Source organism: Anabrus simplex, chromosome 1 (genome assembly GCF_040414725.1).
Source record: "Anabrus simplex isolate iqAnaSimp1 chromosome 1, ASM4041472v1, whole genome shotgun sequence".
Taxonomy (NCBI): domain Eukaryota; kingdom Metazoa; phylum Arthropoda; class Insecta; order Orthoptera; family Tettigoniidae; genus Anabrus; species Anabrus simplex.
In genome coordinates, this window is record NC_090265.1 from 1070571631 (window position 1) to 1070594520 (window position 22890).

Below are 22890 nucleotides of genomic sequence, written 5' to 3' on the forward strand. Positions count from 1 at the left end.
ATTTCTCCGTCGCGTTTCTAGGGTAACGTTAAGTGCTATGCAATTTAATACAGTCTTGCTCACACGTGTACTCTACCAAACCTACAATTCTGTATACAATGTAGAATTCCGTAGCGAAGCACGGGTACATCAGCTAGTCTTTAATAATTTTCTTCTGACGCTTTTCGTACACCTGTGGGGTGGCGAGTGTGACGTCAACGTGTGGATTTGGCTCTGTTTTACGGCCGGATGTCCTTCCTGACACCAATCCTATCTGGAGGGATATAATCACTATTGCGTGTTTCTGTGGTGTTTGGTAGTGTAGTGTGTTGTGTGAACATGAAGAGTACTGTGTTGGGACAAACTCAAATACCCCGTTCCCGAGCCAGAAGAATTAATCAGGTGCTATCAAAATCCCCATCCTGGTTGGGAATCGAACCCGAGACCGTCCGAACCGAAGGCCTCAATGCTGACCATTCAGCCAAGGAGTCGGAGTTTCTTCAATCATTTCAAAGAACTTGGAAATTATCGAACGTCTCCCTTGGTAAATTATTCCAGTCCCTAACTTCTCTTCCTATAAATGAATATTTACCGCAATTTATCCTCTTGAATTTCAACCTTATCTTCATATTATGATCTATCCTACTTTTAAAAACACCACTCAAGTTTATTCGTACACTAATGTCATTCCACGCCATCTCTCCATTGGCAGTTCGGAACGTACCGCTTAGTCGAGCACCTCGTCTCCTTACTCGCAAGTTTTCCCCTCTCAAAGTTTGCAACATTTTCGTAACACTATTCTTCTGTCGGAAATCATCCAGATCAAATCGTGCTGCTTTCCTTTGTTCTTGTTTTCTTTTTTTCTTTTTTTTCTTTTTTTTTTTTTTTTTCTGTATTCAGACCAAGTAATCCCGGTGAGGATCCCATGCTGTGGAACGATGCTTTAAGTGTAGTCTTAGCAGTGACTTATATGCCCTCTCCTTTACATCCTCACTACAATTCCCAAATACCTTCATAACCATATGAAGAGATCTGTAACCTTAATTTACAATCCAGTTTATTAAATTACCGCAGTGATGGTCCTTATATTAACACCTAGATATTCACGGTGATCCTCATGGGATACTTTCACTCCATCAACACCCCCTGAGGAAAGCAACAGAAGATATGACATGATAGTCATCAAAAGCAATATATACAAGAAAAATGGACTGTTTCGCGATTGACCTGTCTAAAGCGTTTGATAGGGTGGATCATGGGAGACTACTGGCAAAAATGAGTGCAATTGGACTAGACAAAAGAGTGACTGAATGAGTTGCTATATTTCTAGAAAATAGATCTCAGAGAATTAGAGTAGGTGAAGCTTTATCTGACCCTGTAATAATTAAGAGGGGAATTCCTCAAGGCAGTATTATCCGACCTTTATGTTTTCTTATATATATAAATGATATGAGTAAAGGAGTGGAATCGGAGGTAAGGCTTTTTGCGGATGATGTTATTCTCTATAGAGTGATAAATAAGTTACAAGATTGTGAGCAACTGCAACGTGATCTCGAAAATGTTGTGAGATGGACAGCAGGCAATGGTATGTTGATAAACGGGGTTAAAAGTCAGGTTGTGAGTTTCACAAATAGGAAAAGTCCTCTCAGTTTTAATTACTGCGTTGATGGGGTGAAAGTTCCTTCTGGGGATCATTGTAAGTATCAAGGTGTTAATATAAGGAAAAATCTTCATTGGGGTAATCACATAAATATGATTGTAAATAAAGGGTACAGATCTCTGCACATGGTTATGAGGGTGTTTAGGGGTTGTAGTAAGGATGTAAAGGAGAGTGCATATAAGTCTCTGCTAAGACCCCAACTAGAGTATGGTTCCAGTGTATGGGACCCTCACCAGGATTACCTGATTCAAGAACTGGAAAAAAATCCAAAGAAAAGCAGCTCGATTTGTTCTGGGTGATTTCCGACAAAAGAGTAGCGTTACAAAAATGTTGCAATGCTTGGGTTGGGAAGGATTGAGAGAAAGAAGAAGAGCTGCTCGACTAAGTTGTATGTTCCGAGCTGTCAACGGAGAGATGGCGTGGAATGACATTAGTAGACGAATAAGTTTGAATGGCGTTTATAAAAGTAGGAAAGATCACAATATGAAGATAAAGTTGGAATTCAAGAGGACAAACTGGGGCAAATATTCATTTATAGGAAGGGGAGTTAGGGATTGGAATAACTTACCAAGGGAGATGTTCAATAAATTTCCAATTTCTTTGAAATCATTTAGGAAAAGGCTAGAAAAGCAACAGATAGGGAATCTGCCACCTGGGCGACTGCCCTAAATGCAGATCAGTATTGATTGATTGATTGATTGATTGATTGATCGGTTGATTGATTGATTGATTGATTGATTGATTGATTGATTGATTGATTGATTGATTGATTGATTGATTGATTGATTGATTGATTGATTGATTGATTGATTGATTGATTGAATGCAACAATCGGAAAATGAATTGTGTATCATTATTTTGTGTGAGGTTGCTGTACTACTTTAAAATAGACCACTAGGCCTATAAACATTTCTTTAAAACGCCGATAAAATAAATCACGACCATGATAATATTGCACCCATCTCTTAGTGATGGGCGAAAAATTCGCGGAGTACTGACAAGATGATGCTTGTTGTTTAAAGGGGCCTAACATCTAAGGTCATCGGTCCCGTACTGAAAAGAAAGGCGACATAAATTTTCTGTCGTAATTTATGATTTTCTATGCGTCCGGCTCCATGGCTAAATGGTTAGCGTGCTGGCCTTTGGTCACTGTGGTCCCGGGTTCGATTCCTGGCAGGGTCAGGAATTTTAATCATAATTCGTTAATTTCTCTGGCACGGGGGCTGGGTGCATGTGTCGTCTTCATCATTTCATCCTCACCACGCCGCGCAGGTGGCCTACGGGAATCAAATCAAAAGACCTGTATCTGGCGAGCCGAACTTGTCCTCGGACACTCCCGGCACTAAAAGCCATACGCCATTTTATTTCATTTTCTATGCAAAACCTATAAAGTCGTTTACCATTGAGATAATAACGTCCAGACTTTTTTCTTGTGCACATAATAAACGTGCATAAGCAGAAATGAAATGGACAGGAAAAGTGAGTAAGGAACAAAAAACGCAAGGAATATTTTTTTAACCGGTGTCCACGATAAACATCCCAAGCATCGAACATCGCAATAGAATTACAATTTACGCTGCGGTTTTGCCACATTACATATTATATGAAAAAATGTGCTCTCAAATGAAGAGAAACTGAAAATCCGATGAAGTGACTAACTACAATCTATGGAGACTTTTGTCGGACGAAGTCTAGTTTACTGTGAATCTACTTGAGGTACTATGACGTTCTTATTTGCCTTGTCAGAAACCTACATATTTTTGAAACTGAAGAGTGGTTTCACTCCTGAAGATGATCACGTTTTCACCTAACAAGCAAGCTTGTATTTAGTAAAGCATAGCCAAGTGGACGTGACTTTTCGTTAAAAATTCCGTGTATACTGACTGGTATTCGAACCTGAAACATCTCGGTGCTACCAAGTTCCCCACTTTAAACTGTTTGGTGGTGGTGATTGCGGCGGCGGTGGTTATTGTTTTAAGAGGAAGTACAACTGGGCAACCATCCGCTCTTAACAGTTACCAGGGGAAGAACGCTGGAAGAGTCCCGACCATTACAAGGCATTGACAAAAGAAAGGGAAGAGCCAGAAGGGACATTCCATGAGACTTCCTAGGCATCTCAAACGTAATACTATTGGGTTTGAAAGAGAACAAGATTTTACCACGAGTGGCTGGATAGAAAAGATGAAAGTGAGAAGCCTAGCACAAGTAAGTAGATGGAATGACAGACTCAGTTATGGCCCTCGTGTTACCAACCCACACTCCGAAGATGTGAAACCCTCCTCTTGTATTCGTTATTGACTATTTCTGTGATGACTGGTAGTGTGATGTGTTGTATGTAAATGAAGATGTGTATGAAGACATTCATATCCACTGTTGGCAGACTTGAAAACGGTTTTCCGTGGTTTTCTATTTTAACACCAGGAAAGTGCTGTACATTAAGGCTACGATCGCTTTTATTCCAGTCCTAGCCTTTTTCTATATCACCGGCTTCGTAAGACCTGTCTGTGTTGTTCACAAGTACCCAACCCCGGAGATAGAGGAAGTAACGAATCGCGGCTAAAATCACTGGCCCGGCCGGGAATCGAACCTGGGGGCCTCTGAACAGAAGACCACTACGAAAAAAATCTCTTGGAACCCAGTATATTCTGATGAAGATGAGCTGTTAATATTTTATGTGAAATAAAAACGTTGGACCATTCGCGCCATTGGGTAGGTCTGTTTAACAGTCGCCTTTAGTCTCATAGTTACCGGTATTACATCACCATCTCTTGTACCATACGAAATTGAAATAAATAAACCAAGCCTGTGCCGTAACTCCCGATATAAACATGAAATCACTGTCTGGACTCCACCCCGGCGAAGTTTCGCGCGCAAAGTTTCAAACCAGGACGAGTGCAGGCAAATTATACAACACTTATGATACGATGTACTGGGGCAATGACTCATATTCTGTTCGAGCTGAGATCTTCACTCCTTCAAACGATTCCTAACTCAACAATAATGTTTCAACAATGGAAATGTCAGTCAATGATGGCCCAGATGGTAACCTTCATAACAGTGCTTACATCACTTAAGATCAAAGCAAGCACCAAGTAAAAGTGACCTATAAAATGATGGCGATCGACTTCTGGTGGGGGGGAGGGATGAAATGATACCCGCGAACATTAGTTCCTCGTGAATTGGGCCCGTCGTGGTGGAGCGATGGAGTGGGGGGCGGCCTCGCTTGCCTGCCAGACTCCTGGTAAGGCGAAAGGAAAGGTGATCTTCTGGCTGCCCCAGCGCCCTATCTCGCCAGTCGTGCACAGGCTCGCGTAAACAACACAACTGCCTGCCCCCGCTGCTGCTACTTCACACTCAATCCCAGGTAAGTCATTCACGGCTTCTCCAGAAAACAGTATTTACAACTGTAATCAAAATTAGTTCATAATTAAAATTACTGTTAATCCAGCATGCTTAAGTGGCTTTAGTAGAAGTGTCGCTGGACCAAGAACGTAGTATTTTAATGCTTTTACCCGTCAGTTATTCTGTCGTCGCCGGGATTGTTGAGATTGTACAGGTTTGAAATACCGGCACAACCTTTTCAAAAATAGTTTTAAAACCTAAGTTGTATTTTTAGAAAAAAAAAAAAGTAGAAAACAAAAATTCATAGTGGCCATTGTTTACAACTCTTGTTTTCTAAATGTAAGTACGTTAGTTTGATATTGTAATCATGTGTAATCATTTTCTAACCTTCCACTTTGCCTCTAGTCTCATCTTGCTGTCAAAGTGAGTGTCAATATTGTTAACACAATGGTGAAAAGATACCGTAAATCAGGATATTTGTGTGATCATCTCTGCAATACCAGTTTTATAAAGAAACAAGCAACCTACGTGACAGTTAATCGTGTGGTCTTTAAATACAAGACCTATAGCTTTACGTGGAAACTGAACCACAAGGACGTCATGAATTTTCATAACAAAACTCCCACGTGCGCTGGCAAGGAATTGAACCGCGACTGCCTCAGTGAGAAGAAAGAGGTGATGTTAACCGTCAAACACACCCACCAGACTATGAAGAAAGTGAAACATTTCCCTATGTTTCACTGAGGATTTTTTCAATCAAGTGGCAAGAGTGATTATCATATCAGGTAGAGAGCAGACAATATTTAGAAGCAAGAACCGGAAATTTCATCGACGGAAGATGTAAATTTAGCAGTCGATTTCAAATGCCTTGACAGCTGAACTTTTTAGTTCATGCCTCTGCTTTAACTACTTAATTGACTCATATTTTCCATTGCTGCCACTGCTTTTCTTTCGTTTCAAACCATTCTTGATGCTTAAGTAAATCCTCGCTCGGTTGTCACCATTTAAGTTTTGTTGGGTTTACCTTCCATGAATATACATACAAGTACAATGGCTGTTCTCATTCTTTTTTCGACACGAAGTGGTCTCATATTCTTTTTTTCTCTCTCTTCGTTTGTTAACGGCCAGAAAATATGGCGGAGAACTTCCATATCTGACCAACGTCCCTCAACCTGCAAGGGAAGATAACTGCACAGATGCCGACATCGGTATCTGGCACTTGATAACGAACTTCATACCCTATAATGATATGGTTCTGTTCAACTAAATGTCCTTGGTCTGTTCCGCTACAATTAGGCCTCAAAGCAAATAGACATCAGCTTTGTCTCTCACAATTTTCTAGATCTCTCTACTTCGGGAAACTTGAAATATTTCGGCTTAAGGAAATATGTTTTTTGCTAATTGCTTTACGTCACACCGACACAGATAGGTCTTATGGCGACGATGGGATATGGAAGGGCTAGGAGTGGGAAGGAAGCGGCCGTGGCCTTAATTAAGGTACAGCCCCAGCATTTACCTGGTGTGAAAATGGGAAACCATGGAAAACCATCTTCAGGGCTGCCGACAGTGGGGTTCGAACCTATTATCTCCCGAATACTGGATACTGGCCGCACTTAAGCGACTGCAGCTATCGAGCTCGGTCTTAAGGAAATAGAATTACGCTCTATTTCTATTTGATTCCATGATAATGTTTATTATTTCTTAGTTACCATTTATACTGGTTCTTTGACCGGAAACGCAACGTAGTTGGTTGAAGTGCTTGCCTTCCATGTGCGTGGCTGCGGTTTCGAAACCCGGCGCAGTCGGTTGGTATTTTACAGTATATAACGTGAAACTCGTGTCAGTGAATCCTTTTTCAGGGCAGACTTTCGGCACTCCGGCGTTTCTTAAAATCTATAACAATTTGAAGACAGTTTTAAATTGCGAGTAGTTGAGATAAGATAGGGCCTAAAAACGATATTCTTGTCCTTGGGTAAGCTGAAGAGCTATTAAAAAGAACAAGAAATAATACAAAATAGTAATATACTTTTAAAGGACCTGGAGTAGCTGTTAGGGCACTGATTAGTGCACTTCGGAATAGTCCATCTTTATATTCAAATTGTAGTCTTTGAGGCTGTAGAACATTTGCATGATAAGCCGGGGCACTGCACTTTTGATTTCACTCCTTACACAACAACTATAGAAGTGTTTCTGTCTCCATGGAGCACATTTACTAAGCAACACTCAGATTAAAGTAATAAAATCAAAGTAACTGTTTATATGATTAATCAGAGGTCCTCCAATTTTACATGGAATCCGAGGTATGATTTTTCATTTCAAAAATATCACGTGTACTGTATTGACCAGGATTCGAATTGCTGTCTCCTTGGTGACTAGTAATGATGGCATTCGGTTAGCAAGCCCATCTGAAGTAAAAATTATCCAGCCACATGTAATACCGAAATTCAGCGTTGCTAAGACGGGGAAATTGGGAGGGGGGAGGGGGTTTGATTAGCTCAGTGGGTTTGCTACTGGCTTTCCACCCGGAAAGCTGAGGTTCGAGTCCCGGTCAGTCCTGGGTTGATACTTTCATTTCAAAAATCACGTGGCGTTAGGAAGAGCATTCGGCCTTAAACCCCCGGCCAAAACCATAAATGAGCCTGGGAAGCTCCAGCAACCCCAACTAAAAAGGGCAGTGTTGCTAAGACAAATTACATCTGTTCGGGATCTTTCTGAGCTGCAGTACTGCGATCTATCCTTTGGCAGTTCACCAACTGTCGGTATTTCGAACCCCACCCTGTTCGGCTTGTTTACATGACGCGAGCCGTTGCTTCTCTTGAGGCAAACGTCACGTCTTTAACGTGACCACAAAGAGTATCAGTGAGTAAGCTGGTGGTACAAGGGAACAAGTTTGAAATACCTTAGCCGGCATTCCAGTGAACGAATGATGTCATCCTGTTCGTTACAGCTGGATAACTCAACCACCTCCACCTCACTTACTATTGTATTGCTCACAATAATATTGAGATAGAACCACGGTGCTCACTTCTCTCGTTCTTCGGTTTTATTTTTATTCTTGCCAGCTTCTCTCACAGCACATTCGTCTATAAATACGCTGCGTCTGGTTTTAACAACCAGAGAAGCTTGGGTTATTTTAACACGCTGCAAGGCTATGCCTTCCAGAGAAAAGCACTGGTTTTACTCACGACCATTTTAGCCACTGAAAAGGACTGTCGTAGAGCCTATGCTGACTCTTCATGCCAATGCGTTATTAAAGATACTGCAGTGCGAAATAAAATACCAATTTCTTTTACATAAAAGGCAAAGTAAAGCAATCTCGCACGACTTTCCACCTCGAGTTCCTAAGAAACACTGTCTACAATTTTAGGAACATTCTGCACCACGGATAAGTTTTAGATTGATTGATTGATTGATTGATTGATTGATTGATTGACGGTCAAGGTTCGATCCTTGTTCATTCCGGTGATATTTGAAAGTGCTCAAATATGTTAGGCTCGTGTCGGTGGATTTACCGGCACGTAAAAGAATTCCCGCGGGACAAAATACCAGCACCTCGGCGTCTCCGTAGAATTAGTTAGTGGTGTGTAAGCCCATTATTATTATTATTATTACTATTATTATTATTATTATTATTAGTAGTAGTAGTAGTAGTAGTAGTAGTAGTAGTATTTTAAAGCTGGAACTACTGTTGTTAATGATCCTTGGCTGAATGGTCGGAGTTTGGGCTTTCGGTCGAGAGGCTTCTGGGTTCGATTCCCGGCCGTGTCGGGAATTTTAATCGCATTTGGTTCATTTCACTGACTAAAGAACTGTTTTTTTGTGTGTGTTTTATGTTGTATTACTGGTTGAATGTTGCACTAACACATCAAAGGTTTTCGACTACGGAAGAATGGGAAAGAGCTAGGATTGTTAAGGTAACAGTCGTGGGATTCATTAAGGTACGGCCCCAGCATTTGCCTGGTATGACAGTGGGAAACCGCGGGAAACCATTTTCAGGACTGCCGACGGTGGGATTCGAACCCACCATTTCTCGAATGCAAGCTCACACTCCGCGACCGTAACCGCACGGCCAACTCGCTCGGTCCCAACACACTCCTCTCCATATTCACACAACACAGCACACCACACTACTAACCACCACTGAAACACGTAATAGTGAATGCATCCCTCCATGCATGGTTGGCCACAGGAAGGGCATCCAGCCGTAAAACGTGGCCAAATCCACATGTGCAACACAGGTCATACCCGCGACCCCACTAGGGTGTGGGACGAGCGGTAGAATAAGAAGAAGATTGTTGTTGCTTGTCATAACGATAAGAACACCGTGCTACAATTTACGATAGCATATAACGATATAACATAAAATATCATTGTTTTAGATTTCTTTTTAGGTACCGTACACCTGGTCAGTGACCTAATATGGATTTTTTATTGGTTTATCCCCCCTATATTGCTCTCTAGTTGACTGACGTTCCCCACTCAGCAGTCAATGCAGAAGCGCACGAGGATCGGTCTATTGCACAAGCGGTCGCGAATGAAGTCGTCTTGAGGACAAGGAACGGGGATGGATTATACAAAAAATTAAGTGGTAGTGAATTTTCAGATAGAAAACAACCGGCACTTGTTTGAAATGGAAAACCATTTTTAAAGGGATTGACTATAGGTTTCGACCCCACGTGCCAGCCGAGTTTGGCAAACCACTGTTGGTACAAATATTTAGAATCACACACAATTATTAATGTTGCTTAGCTTCACTACCTGAAAGATTAAAGAACAATCCTTGGTAATACCAAGAGTTAATAATAATTCCTGTTTCTGTTGGAGCAATATTACATTATTTTCATGAAAAGTGAAAAAGCTATATAATCTGATGTGAATATTTGTTGCCATTATTTCACCAAACTCTTTTCTGTAACAAAATACTCAGTTTAATATCATTTTTGGGCTCTTGGTACCTTGTACCAATGCTGTCTGTTCCACATTTGGTAAATAAAGATAGAGCGAGGGCCATTTATGGATAGTAGTAGGCCTAATATTCATAAAATTCTAGTCTAAATTTTCAGTTTTTGTGTCAGTACTTCTACCATAATCTCACGACCAACGACAGAAAGTGTGATGGAAAGATTATCTAAACGTGACATAATTCTTAAGCATAGGATTAAAACTGTAAAAGTTGCAAAATTCAGTAACTCCTTCCTTCACTGAAGACACAATTTCGTGTGCGAGTTTCTGTTTAACGGAATTATGGCTGAAATATGTATTTTGACCAAATAAATAGCTTTTCACTTTATGTTGCTGATAAACAATTTTCAAACAGTTTGTCCTAATTGAATGATTTATTGTAGTCATTAATTCATTAATGGTTATTTAAAAGGACGGTGCTTACAATATCCGAAAGCTCAGTAAATTTTCTTCACTTTGCAAATTGTCATATTTCTCTAAGTAGAAAATGTTCCTTATGATAAATTATAAAATACTTACTCTCAAAGGTACAAAGTTTTAAAATGCGTTGAATTCTTATTTGTAGAATATTCTAGCACTGCCCTCTTGTTAAAGGACTGAATATGGATATTTAAAACAATCCTGATGCATAGTAGGTGTTGTTTTCATAGGTGAGAGCTTTTAGCTTAATCAAATCAAAATGATGACGTAACGGCCTATTTGAAGGACAACTTAATTAGGTAAATAATGTACAATATAGATTGAAATTCGTAAAGAGCATGTTGGCGATTATCTAAACGTGACATACTTCTTTAACATAGGATTAAAACTGTAGAAGTTGCAAAATTCAGTAACTCCTTCCCTCACTGAAGATACAAGTTCGTGACTGGTGAATTGCATAATTTAAAAAAAATTGTTTTTCGACCATTTTAGTGTATTTAGTGGGAACACTTTTGCCTAGCGGGTTGAATTGTTCAGACGGTAGAGTGCTGGCCTTCTGAACTTAAGTTGGCGGGTTCGATTTCGGCTCAATTCGGTGGTATATGAAGGTGCTCAAATACGTCAGCCTCGTATCGGTTGATTTACCGGCACGTAACTCCTGCGGAGCAAAATTCCGGCACATCGGCGTCTCCAACAGCTGTAAAAGTAGTCAGTGGGACGTAAAAGAAATAGCATTATTATTACACTTTTGCTTGGGGTCAAATAGGACTGAAACTGAGTAAATTGATAAAGAGTTACCAAAGCTTTCCCAGAAATGCGGATGAAGCAATATAAGAGAAAAGTATAATGAAGGAGGTAAACTTAGTTAACGTACGTTACTAACGCAGTGTTGACTGAAATCCGTTTTGTGGATCGCATTGACTGTTATTGCATGCGGTAACATAATAAATCAGATCTAGTTAAGACGGGCGCCACAGGGCAGAATATAAAAAAGAAGCCTGCTGTTGCTCCTCATCATGATGTGGTGCTATTCCGCTAATGAGATCAACAAATTGCAACTTAAGATATAGAGGCAGGTAGTAGTTAAGAGGCTTTTGATGTGCTACAGAATTCGGATAAGCTGATGACTTATTTTATTGGCGTAAAACTCTCGATTCCTCAATGTTATCAACAATATAATGGCATTTCCTTCAGATTCCTATTCAATTTGTAAGTTATGAGATATTTCGTACACCAAGTCCTTGTGCAGAGTACTTATTAGTTTCCACTAACCTGTCACATAATATCGTTACAAGTGGTTAATTATCCGTCCCCTGTGAATGATACGTGATACCTCAGCGACACCACCTCCAACTTGTCATAGAAGAAATAGGAATTTCCGATATAGGGAACTTCACATATGTGCTATAGATTCCTTGTAGAACTGTATACTGTATACCGAATGGTTCATGTTCGCGATACTTTAATGCACGTAAAACTGAAAGGTTGCGTGTTTTCTGGCATTCAACGTGCTCGAAACTTACTTTTTGAGAACAGGTAAAGGAATATATATATAAAACTAGCTGACGTACCCGTGCTTCGCAACGGAATTCTACATTGTATACAGAAATGTAGGTTAGGTAGAATACACGTTGTGAGCAAGACTGTATTAAAAATTGAATAAAACATAAATGGTCGGAAATTGTATTCTCTGCAACTTTTGATATGTAGTACTTTCCGATAGGACCAAGAACGTAGGTATTTAAAAATTAAATTTTATGCGCCTTACCCTAAACTACAATTTCATATAGGGCAAACAAAATTGTTTATAACTTAGACTTTAGTTTCTTATTCCCCCACTCTGTACACCGACTTTCATTAAATTCTGTTAACCCATTTTCTCGTGGCTCGGCGTTGATATGGACTTGGGACAGAAATACAAATTCATGAATATCTGTGTTATCAAAGCTGATACGGTAACAATGTATGACATAAATGATCGGAAATTGAATTCTATATAACTTTAGTTATGTAGTATTTATCGACAGGACCACCAATAATATAAATATTTGAGAATTATATTTTAGGCCTTCCCCTAAACTACCATTTTACTCAGCGTGAGTAAAATTATTTATAGCCTAGATTGTAGTGGCTCATCCCCCGACATCATATACCGATTTTCATTAAATTATCTTCAGCCGTTTTATCGTGATGCGTGTACATACTTACATACATACATGCATACAGACAGACAGACAGACAGACAGACAGACAGACAGACAGACAGACAGACAGACAGACAGACAGACAGAAATTACAGAAAAGTAAAAAGTGCATTTCCTTGTTACTATGGACTTGACCGATACAAAAATACAATTCTTTTCAAATTCTGAGCAATGTACAGACAAAACTCTTATTTTATACATATACTAACTGATGTACCCGTGCTTCGCTACGGGATTCGAAGAAAGACTGTCTTTGTGGTTTTCCTAACTACAGTTAGTTAACTTAGGCCATTACAAAAACGTCAGTAGGAATGTAGGGATTAAAAGCAATGTTATCATATAAAATACACGCCAAATGAAAAACCGCACATTTTCTCATTAACGAACAGTACTACGATGCCGATCTAACCGTCCAAAGTTTCAGTGCTAGTATGACCAGGCCGCAGACAGTCGTGAACACTCCTCTGCCATTGTTCCGTTAAATATACACACTGTTAATTTCAATCAGTGCCTCAGTGTAGGGATTGAATAGCTCGAATGCTATGATGAACCAGTTTGTTACGTACTAGTAGTATCAGAAAATCCATGAACCATAGGAATGGCATCCTTAAGAAGAAAGTTATCTAACTCCCTAGCTACTTCCCACCAATATTCAGACAGGCAGTAATACTCGGTCGACTGGTCGAGTTGGCCGTGCGGTTAGGGGCGCGCAGCTGTGAGTTTGTATTCGGGAGGTAGTGTGTTCGAAAACCACTGTCGACAGCCCAGAAGATGGTTTTTCCATGGTCTCCCATTTTCACACCAGGCAAATGCTGGGGCTATACCGTAATTAACGCCAGGGCCGCTTCCTTTCCACTCCTAGCCCTTTCCATCCCATCGCCGCCATAATATCCGTGTCGGTGCGACGTAAAGCAAAATTTAAAAAACTCGGTATACAGCAGTAATCCCATCTATCGGACATGACTGGCAACAGAAGACACGAAGCACATCTCAACAAACAATGGTCAATGTAATGTTATTGTTGTTCAATGTTATGAGCTTTCTGTATTGTAAGCCTTCACATTTAGTTTTCTTTCGACTCTGTGGTAATAGGGCGTCTTACGCAATTATTTATAGTATAAACTGTAGTTTCTCATTCCCCGACTTTACATAACAGTTTTCATTAAATTCTGTCTACCCATTTTCTCGTGACTTGGCGCTGATATGGACTTAGCAACCAAAATCCAAATTCATGAATATCTCTGTCATCATAGCCGGTACGATAAAAATGTACAAGACATAAACGATCGGAAATTTAATGCTATATAACTTTAGTAATGTAGTATTTGTCGATAGGACCACTAATAACATAAATACTTGATAATTAAATTTGATGCCTTCTACTAAACTACCAATCTACTCGCTGTGAATTAAATTATTTATGGCCTAGATTGTAACGACTTATTTCCCGACATTGCATACCGATTTTAATTGAGATAAGACCACTAATAACATAAACATTTGAGAATTTAAATTTAGGCCTTCCCCTAAATTACCATTTCTGTCGGCGTGAATAAGATTATTTATGACCTAGATTGTAGCGACTTATTTCCCGACTTTGAATACTGATTTTCATTGAGATAGGATGAATAATAACATAAATATTTGAGAATTAAATTTTAGGCCTTCCTCTAAACTACCATTTCTCTCAGCGTGAATAAGATTATTTATGGCCTAGTTTATAGCGACTTATTTCCCGACTTTACATTCTGATTTTCATTAAATTCTCTTCAGCCGTTTTCTTGTGATGCGTGTACATACATACAGACAGACAGTACGGAAAATTAAAAAGTGCATTTCCTTGCTACTATGGACACGATCGATACAGAAATACCATCTTTAAAATTCTGAGCAATGTACAGACAAAACTCTTATATATAGATATTTCTGTTACCTGTAGTGCTCTATCTCTCTCTCTCTCTGGTATATGATACTGTTAGTATCATTCGCGGTGAGTATAATCGTACGTACGCACAAACACACGCCTCAACAAACATAAGTATTGATACTTACCTAATAACGAAACAGAAAGTCTACAATACAACAAAAGGAAATTGTCTTAAAAAATATTTAGAAAAATGCATTAACATTTAGTTATGTCATAAAAGAGCAGATTTCATTCATGAGTGGCAAGTTAATATCCACAAGTGCATAAAATCCGCTTTTTTTACTCTCGTGTGATATACAATATTTTTTCCGTTGCTAAAGGCATTGACTATCTCATAACGTAGCAAACATATGAGGATGTAACTGTCCGATAACCCTTGTTCTAGAGCAGCTGTCCTTTGCGAATATTATCTTTTTTATGAAATACATACGTTTGTCATTGCATGAACAGGAGACTCGTGTTACAGATGGCAGTAATGCTGGTTTCCAAGGATGTATAGAATAAATAAGTTAAAACCTTTGAATGTTTGTGGACGTGTAAGCGTTGGACAAGGACATTTTTTTAAACAAAGTAATATCTTTTTACCAGGAGATGTATTACCTGATGCTGAAAATGTAGTCTTTCCATTCATTCCAAAGAAGTCTGGTTATGTTGCTCCGAAATGCATTCATTTTGCTTTAATTTTTAAAGTTTAGGAGTATATAAAAATGTTTACTCATTTGACTTAAATGACTTCTTTGAATAATTCCATTGTTTGGGTTGCTAAAGGCATTGACTACGGTATCTCATAACGTAGCAAACATATGAGGATGTAACTGTCCGATAACCCTTGTTCTAGAGCAGCTGTCCTTTGCGAATATTATCTTAAATAAATAAATAGATAATAATTTAAATCAACCCAGCAGTACTGGAGTAGAAACATTTAATTCAGGATATCTTATTTTTAAGCAGGAATTCGGAACTTAAGTTGATGTGTATGTACCATACAACGTTTCGAATATATACTGCAGTCATTTATCAGTTAATAACTCATTTATAATAATAATAATAATAATAATAATAATAATAATAATAATAATAATAATAATAATAATAATAATAACGCAACCGAACTCTCCGACATAATTTTCAACGTTTGATGCAAGTGTGTTCAAGCCGTGACGTATCGATGGATTCTATGATATGAAGCTCCGCCGACTATTTTCCTGTACTCTTTGTCATGAAAAGGATATGCAGGGAGAGCTACGTAAAAAGGGGGTTTGTCCCGGTGGAAGTCTTCTGTTCTTCGGGCACATTTACCAAGCTCACTGTTCGTATTGCTGTTGATTGCTCAACATAGGCGGCCCCATTAAGCTTCCTAAAATGCGTTCTTATGTGACCTATTTCCGAACACTTTCGCAATCCTCGTTCAGTGAATCTAAACGAAGCTAATTATTGAAAGAGTTGTTCCAGAAACATTGCAGACAAAGCGCGTAGTGTAGTCATCGGATGAGGTTTCCTAATACGTAGTATAATCACACTGATACACTCTGTATTAAGAATGAATCCCTTTCTTGTTCCTGTGTACGATAATCCTATTTCTCCCCGGAGTGACTAGGAGGAAATGAGTGGTAGAATTGAGAGGCGATTCGCGCATGAACGCTGCCGAGCAGTGTGACGAATTACGAATGATTCGTTGTTAAAGCGCAACTGGTAACGGTGAACGGTACAAGAAGCCTCATGTTGTCCGCTACAAATCCCTGTTATTTCGAGTAAACCCTCTCTAGACCTGTTAACTATTTACTACTTTACCATCCAAACTATTACATCAAGATTCTGTTATAAGATCTTCTGTCGCTGTTCCCACATCTAGGTGGGATCACGGGTGCGAATTATGTCGCACATGTGGACTTGACCTTGTTTTACGCCCGGATGTCTTGGAGGGATGTAATCATTATTGCTTATTTCTGTCGTGGTATGTTGTGTTCTATGGTGTTAAGACAAAACCAGCCAGTCCCCGAGTCAAAGGAATCTATCGCCTATTGGTCTGTAATGGTTCCATTCTGGGGAGTGACATTATTCAGTTGTTTACAGTATATATATGAATATATTAGAGGACTTTATCCAACCGAAATTTATCTCAAAACTTTTAATCTGGGGTGCGTAGTCCCGCGTAATGTTGCTATCGACAGAGCATTACTGTACTTCTAAACGAGAATTTTTTAGTAGATTTCTTGCCTCATATTACAGCCTGTAAAAATTTTTACCAGGTCAAAATTTTGGGTCCAACGGAGTAGAAAACAATCTGCTTTAAATATCATCCTATTCCTTTTGTTGATTTCTTCTTTATAGAACAAGCCTCCCTGATGAATATTGCTACCATGTGGCTCATGCATCGTAGTGGTCTACTCGGAGCTCTTTCTTTTCTTGTGCTGTTGACCTCTGCATAAACAACGAGTAGTGTCGAAACATGGTCGTCTTGCGTCAGCCCCTCTGCTCCTGTGTATCGAGCTCGCGTCAGTGGCGGGGAATGGTGAAGTCCGTATCCCTGTCAGAAAGATATGTGACCACGTGTGTCTGTGTTTATTACTGTCGAAATAATAATGATGTGCCTTCAGCTGAGTGTTCGCTATCGCTGTTGTAATGAAAAGTACACGCCAGTACTCGCGAACTTTCTGATAACTCAAACAGTAACTGCCTTATCGCCGACAGCTGTCTATTGGCGCCTTTGACATGTAACGATGAATGCTAGCGAACCACGCGCCTACAGCTGCAGGTGTTATTATTGTATTGTCAGCTGTATGCCATTGTTTGTCTCTCTGACCTCCACGCGCCATGGTCTGTTTGTCTACCAAGGATAACAGTTATATCTCGTAACTTGACCTGTTCCAGAGAATGTTGGAAGTCATCATCGTTCCACCAACATCAATCAACGAAAGTGAAAAGATCTATAAAAGGTTTCGTTTTCCTCTATTCTATACCTGCGTCACCTGGTTAATGTTACTATTTTAGTGGCCTACAGAAAGGTATGAATCAGACCGAGAATCTCAGTGAACCAGTCACTTATTATGGCCTTTTGTTTCCAAGATAATAGGTTCGATCGCGACTGAGATTGGAGGAAGTTCAGGATATTGAAATGAGGTAACTCCGTGCCGTTCGCTTCCCGCATGGTAAAAAAAAAAAAACTTCTGTGGGACAAAATTGTGACACCCAGGCGTCTCTTAAAATTATGGCAATTGAAGGAACGTTGAAAATATTATTATTATTATTATTATTATTATTATTATTATTGAAAATTACTGTTACAGTACTGTACGTAGTAGTTGTAATAAAACAGCAGTATTGTGTAATTTTCCTTCAGTTGATAGAATTAATATACATTTTGACTGAAATACCTCCAGTAATTTTCCCCTTATAAGCTTACAAACAGATAGAAAAACTAAATCGTGCAGTGGTCTTCAAACAGTCTGAAATGCGTACGGTACGTAATATCAAACGCAGAGTGAACTGTTTAAAGAGCACATGAATTTTGAATTCTATATATGTATGCCTTCACTTTTTTTAAGTTACAAAAGCCCCATTAAACTTGCTTTACACAGAGTACATGTACCATACCTCCACTGAGAGGTATAGCCTACTTTATTAGAAATAACGGTAACACTACAGATCAAACTTAGTACTGTGCCTGTGAGATGTTTAGAATACCACCCCATGTCGCCAACCCAACATTTCAGTGTCTAGGAAGGTTCCATGCATTGTCTTAAGAGTCAATCGTTGAGGTAGTCTTATGGTATTAGATCCGCTTATGGCCTACCCACATACACTGTTTACATTATCATAATACTGAGCTGGGAGCACGTAATAACACACTAAAATACAATTAACCGAGACGATAAGAGGCAGGGTGTGGCAGGAAACAGCGACCCACTCGTGGCCAGTTGCATTGTTTAAAGGAACATGTATTTAATGCGACTTTCGCAAATCACACATGTCTTTTGCATTATCGCAGGTGCTGGTCTCAGTTCTCCCCAAAACGATTTCCAATTTCGGACAAAGCAAACTCAATTCAAAAATTGTATCTATAAAAGTGATTCAAAACACTACCGACAACGCTTCGTACGTTGTGAGGGACAGCAAACTGAACATCAGGGTACGCATTTTGATTAAATGTCATCTTTTAATTGAAGCATCGTACACATTGCTAACTTATATATAAATCGTGGTCATCGCCCCCTGATTACAGAAATCCGTACTCAGTAAGTATGTTTTCGTCATTTTTTTACTGTTAGGATTTTTTTTTCATTTTTGCCTTATTATTTTCATCAATTTGTAATCAAGTCATTTTTCTTTGTTCTGCGTTATTGTTTGTCATATTTGTGCATTTACACAGGAATAGGATAATCAACATATCTGAATATCGTCGTAGATTTCAATAAATGAGAATACTCGAACATCAAAAGGTCCATTACTCACTTCGAAATCTGCGAAATAAAGTAATCTTCTACATTATCCTTATTTTTGGAAATCTACATTTCTAGAGAGTGACGAGACATATTACATCTTATCTGGATGGACTTGCGATGGACTTCACTCTAATAGGTATAAATTCACTCTTCAGTCATGTTGTTGACGTACCCGAGTACTAACACATAGAGTACGTCCTTATTTGTTTTACACTACGAGTTTCATTTATTCGTGTGTGATTCACTTCAAGTGTTAGAATACCAATGACATATCAATTTAAAACCGTTCATTGAAAGAAAATGAAATGAAAGTGGCAGCAAATAAAATATTTCCCTTTCAGATATATGTGGGTCGCGACAAACACGTATTGTCCAGAATATCAGAGGATTGGAGGGATTGTATAATATCCTGATAATGATGCCGGGCTAAGTGACTCAGACGGGTTAGGCACTGGCCTTTTGACCCCAACTTGGCAGGTTCGATCCTGGTTCAGTCCAGTGGGAAATGAAGGTGTTCAGATACGACAGCCTCGTGTCGGTAGATTTACTGGCACGTTGAAGAACTCCTGCGGGATTAAATTCTGGCACCTTGGTGTCCCCGAAAACCGTAAAAGTAGTTAGCGGGGCGTAAAACAAATAACATTATTTATATTCTTATTCTTATTCTTATTATTATTACTTAACAGATGTTCAGTTATTTTGCTTGTAAGAACTCCTTAAAAAAAAAAAAAAAAAAAAAAAACTGAAATATCATTCACTCAGGTGTTTCTGTACATATTCTTCTTATTATTATTACAAGTTGCTTTTACGTCGCACCCACACAGATAGGTCTTATGACGACGATGGGAGAAGAAAGGGCTAGGAGTGGGAAGGGCTAGGAGTGGGAAGGGCTAGGAGTGGGAAGGAAGCGGCCGAACCCTTAATTAAAGTACAGCCCCAGCATTTGCCTGTTGTAAAAATGGGAAACTACGGAAAACCATCTTCAGGGCTGCCGACAGTGGGGTTCGAACTCACTATCTCCCGAATGCAAGCTGAGAGCTGCGCGCCCCTAACCGCCCGGCCAACTCGTTAGGTTATTATTATTATTATTATTATTATTATTATTATTATTATTATTATTATTATTATTATTATTATTATTATTATTATTTGATGACACTTTATTCACTGTATAACGAGTTAAAGGTAAAGGGGACAGTACTCATATTTAATCTTGGGATTTCTTTCATATTTTTATGTCATTTTTTTACTTGGTTTGTCATATTTTGGGGAATTTTAGGTCATTTGATTGGTCATTTTTAGGCATTTATCAGGTCATCAAAAACCGAGCTCTGCTGATCATATTTCAAGAGGGACCCATGTCCAGGTGTACAAAATGTGAGTGCTGACGGTCGTAACAGTATGACAACATTTCGGATATGATGGTAGGATTACGTTGCATATTTTGTAAAGAAACCTCCACCAACATAACAAGAGCATCACATCGTGCATTAAATTTCAAGAGGGGTTCGAATTGTTGACCTCCAACTTGATTACAGAGCCTAAATCGGTGTTTTGGAGAGATCGGCTCTCGTGGTCAAAGACGTTTTTGTTTATTTGGAGTACTGTAAGGGTGTGGTGCACGAGGCTCGTCTTTCATCAGAGGAGGGCCTTATCACAGGAATCAACACAGCGACTGAAATACTGAACGCACAACCGTACGTCTTTGACCATGAACGGCAATCTCTGCACCACTGATAAAGGTTCTCGACAGTTAGAACCCTTTCTGCATAATTCGAACTTGCAATCAACATTACGTTCGACGTATACCGTAGTTTTTCGGATGTAGTGTGATTACTTAATCAAAATCTCGTAATGAGTATGTTGATTAAAAAATATATAGCTTACTAGCTCCAAAATCACAGCCAATAAAATATATGTCAGAAGTTACAGTTGATTAGCACAATAATGTCCGACTGGGACGAAATAAGGTAAGACAAAATACTGTTAATAGACTATATGCTTGACAGTCTTTTATTCCTCAGAGTACAAGAAATCATGGCATGATAGAAGATGAACCAGAACACTATACGTTTTTGAGCTTGGGGTATATCTGAAATTAGCGTGAAAAAAAAAAAAAAAAAGACCACCATAACCAGGCGACCAGTGTACATCACATGGATGGAAGAACGACGCCATTTTGGTGGACGGAAAGGCATGATTTTGGAAGATGTTGACGTTGGACGTATTAGACCCTGCTTCTCCGTGTAGCGTAGGAACTTAGTTTGTTTTTTTTTTTTTGTATTTTTTTTATTTTTTATTTTTTACTTCAGCACAAGGTAAAGCCCAAGCACTGAGTGGTTCAGACGGTTAAGGCGCTGGCTTTCTGAGCCCAACTTGGCAAAATCTGACGGTGTCAAATACTCAGCCCCGTGTCGGTAGATTTACCAGCACGTAAAATAACTTCCATGGGACAATATTCCGGCACTTCGGCGTCTCCGAAAACCGTAAAAGTGGAACGTAAAAACTAATAACATAGTAGGCCTAAAATCCAGTTAATATCGTTTCGCTTACTCAGAATTCACCCTCCCATTCTCGTACGTTAGAAGGACTACAAAACATAACAAATCAGCAATTGATAACCGTTTTGATGAGATTTTACTGAAAGAAATGGATGCAGCAGTTTTTGGAAATAATAATAGCCAAAGAATGTATTTAAACTTACAAATGACTTCTTTCAAACGGTTGGTATTGTAAACTGAAATGAAATGGCGTATGGCTTTTAGTGCCGGGGGTGTCCGAGGACATGTTCGTCTCGCCAGGTGCAGGTCTTATTATTTGACGCCCGTAGTTAACCTGCGCGTCCGAATGAGGATGAAATGTTGATGAAGACGACACATATACCCAGCCCCCGCGCCAGTGAAATTAACCTATGACGGTTAAAATTCCCGATCCTGTCGGGAATCGAGCCGGGGACCCTATGGCCAAAGGCCAGCACGCTAACCATTTAGCCATGGAGCCAAACATTGTAAAATGAAGGAGCTAAACATCCGACTGATCGCAGGACTCGAACCTGAATCGTCTGATGATGCATCAAAAGTTAATGTGTGTCGCTTGTGTTTTAACGGTTTCGGCAATCTGGCCTCTCGTAAGACCGATAGGATCATTAAACACATATTATTATTATTATTATTATTATTATTATTATTATTATTATTATTATTATTATTATTATTATTATTATTATTATTATTATTATCTAGGTCCGTGGACATAAAACTTATCATGTATGAATAATTAAATATTTTGGAAAGTACAGCAGCTCACACTTCTTATTTAGAAAGGGGGATGACGTCATCTCCAGATTTAATAATAATAATAATAATAATAATAATAATAATAATAATAATAATAATAATAATAATAATAATAATCTTATGGCCTCAGCTACCGTGTGGCGGCATTTGAATTTGACACCATAGCTGCCTACGTGTTCATTTAGACATTCCTTTTTACAGCACCAGATGGCAGAGGAACGATTCTCTTTTGGACGATCTATGGCTGAGTTCTAATTAATTTTGTCGGGTAAACAAGAAATAGTCCACCTCTGTGGTGTAGTGGTTACTGTGATTAGCTGTCACCCCCGGAGGTCCGGGTTGGATTCCCGGCTCTGCCACGAAATTTGAAAAGTAGTACGAGGGCTGGAAGGGAGTCTACTCAGCCTCGGGAGGTCATCTGAGTAGAGGGGTTTCGATTCCCACCTCAGCTATCCTGGAAGTGGTTTTCCGTGGTTTCCCACTTCTCCTCCAGGCAAATGCCGGGATGGTACCTAACTTAAGGCCACGGCCGCTTCCTATCCTCTCACCTGTTCAGCATAGCAGGTGAGGCCGCCTTGCGATGTACTGGTCCTCCTTCCTAGTTGTATACCCCGACCGAAAGTCTCACGTTCCAGGATACTGGAGGTGGTAGAGATGC

The 22890-nt window shown here is 39.3% G+C and overlaps 1 protein-coding gene across 7 annotated transcripts in view; it reads left to right on the forward strand.

The window, feature by feature from the left end:
- The first annotated feature begins 4845 nt into the window (after positions 1-4845).
- Positions 4846-22890, forward strand: part of Tm1 (tropomyosin 1) — a 114260-nt gene continuing 96215 nt past the window's right edge. For all 7 annotated transcript variants that reach the window (XR_010858580.2, XR_010858581.2, XM_067137149.2 and 4 more), the window contains exon 1: positions 4846-5003. The gene's annotated coding sequence lies outside the window, so the exon portion shown is untranslated. The remainder of the gene's footprint in view (positions 5004-22890) is intronic.